General features: G+C 42.6%; 1 non-coding gene across 1 annotated transcript; it reads left to right on the top strand.

The window, feature by feature from the left end:
- Positions 1 to 1,221: 1,221 nt before the first annotated feature.
- LOC127485096 (small nucleolar RNA U3) lies at positions 1,222 to 1,431 on the top strand. Its single transcript, XR_007912274.1, has one exon. It is a non-coding gene; the product is annotated as a small nucleolar RNA U3 (small nucleolar RNA).
- The last annotated feature ends 420 nt before the right edge of the window (positions 1,432 to 1,851 follow it).

Genomic DNA, 1,851 nt, shown 5'->3' on the forward strand with positions numbered 1-1,851 from the left:
GAGCTTCTAAGTATTGACTCTCATGCCAACTCAAGGACTTGATTCTGAAAAGTTAATAGGAATCCAGGCAGTCCATTGCAACACCGTGAGTTATTGCTGTTGTTCATCTAGGGAATTGTTACTGTGAGTTACAGATCTCTGTGCTGCAGACAAAACCATGGAGCCCAAAGGGAGTGTTGATCTTTGAGCAGAGAAAAATATCAGAGAATAAGAATCTGAGGGTAAATCTCCTAGATGTACCATCAAGAGCCAATGAGAAAGTCATCCTTGCTTTGGAAATATTTCTGGTTTCATTTAATGAATGCCTGACATCTCTTTAAGATGGAAAAGGGCACTCTAAAAGTCCACACGCAGAGTGACGGTATTACTCATACATTCAGAGGGGAATGTGCAGGAAGAGGGCTCCAATGGGTAGCTATCTGGGTGAAGGGGATATTCATGTTGGATCTCCCCCTTTCCAACTTTGACCCCAAAACAGTATTTTCAGAATGCAGGTGCACACATTGCTATGTATGGGTGCTCCTGTTTCAGTGCACATGAGCACAGTTTCATTATATTTAAAAACTGGTAATATTAACAATTGCAGAGATTTCAAGAATGCCAAATACCAGATACAGATGCTATCTCACTCCGTCCTTCCAAACACATTCTTATTCCTGTTGCCATAAAACTGAGACTTGAGGCTGGCATTGTGGTGCAGCAACTTAAGCTGCCACCTGCAATGCTGGCATTCCCTATTGGAGTGCTGGTTTGAGTCCTGACTGCTCTGTCTCTGATTTAACTTCTTTCTACAGTGCCTGGGAAGGCAGCAGGGTATGGCCCAAATACTTGGGCCTTGCCAAGTAGGAGATAGAGTTCCTGGCTCCCAGATTTGTCCTGGTCCAGCTCTGACCATCCCAGCTCTGACCATCAGGGTCATCTAGGGAGTAAACTAGCCGATGGAGAACTCTCTCTCTCGCCCTCTCTCTCTCCTCCCCCCACCCCGTGTGTGTGTGTGTGTGTGTGTAACTCTTTCAAATTAACAAGTAAATCTTTTTTTAAAAAGTGGTTTGACCACATATCTTTGTAAAAAAAAAAAAAAAAAAAACAAAGATTGAGTGATGGAGAGTACCCTGGGCTTCCTACCTACATCTACAACATTGCCAAATGAGATCACAGAAACAGTCACTGAGATTGTCTTCTGTGGGTTTAAATTGTTAATTTGTTAAAGACATTCATTCTAAGAATATACTTTCAGGGTTCATATATGTAGTTCACTACTAGAGAAGTTCCTCTGGATGTGTAGAGCACCAGAAGCCATGAGGAGGAGGCACAGCATCCTCCTCTGAGCATAAAGCCGGCTCTGTGTTACCTCATTGGCCACCATCTGCAATTGATGATGGGTCTTCTCTTCCTCCAAGAGCAAGAGGGGGAGGATGCAGTCTGAGTGGTAACAACAACAACGACAACAACATAAACAGGTATTCGTTCAACAGTTTATACTTTGTGTGACGTCTTTCTTTTCTATATTCTTTATTATAGCAAGGAACTTAGTAAAATGGAACTGAATTTAGCCTTTGTGGCGCTTTGAGAGGTCTGATCTTTACTGCTTCAGATTAGCCACCCACTATCAAGCCAATAAATAATCTCTCTTAAAGTACCCATCTGATCTTGGCATTGGCTTATTTAAACTCCTTCAGTAGCTTCTGTCTTCATTCTTGTGAAGGTCCCACTCTTTAGCACTATCTTTACTAATCTGACCTCTACATGACCTGATAGCCTCTCCTGCCACCCTACTTCATATGTCCTCTGAGAGCGTTGCCAAATTTCTGAGTGTCTGTTCCCTAAACGTGTCCTGCTCTTTAATAACTA

The sequence above is a fragment of the Oryctolagus cuniculus genome, chromosome X (genome assembly GCF_964237555.1).
Source record: "Oryctolagus cuniculus chromosome X, mOryCun1.1, whole genome shotgun sequence".
NCBI classification, from domain to species: Eukaryota; Metazoa; Chordata; class Mammalia; order Lagomorpha; family Leporidae; genus Oryctolagus; species Oryctolagus cuniculus.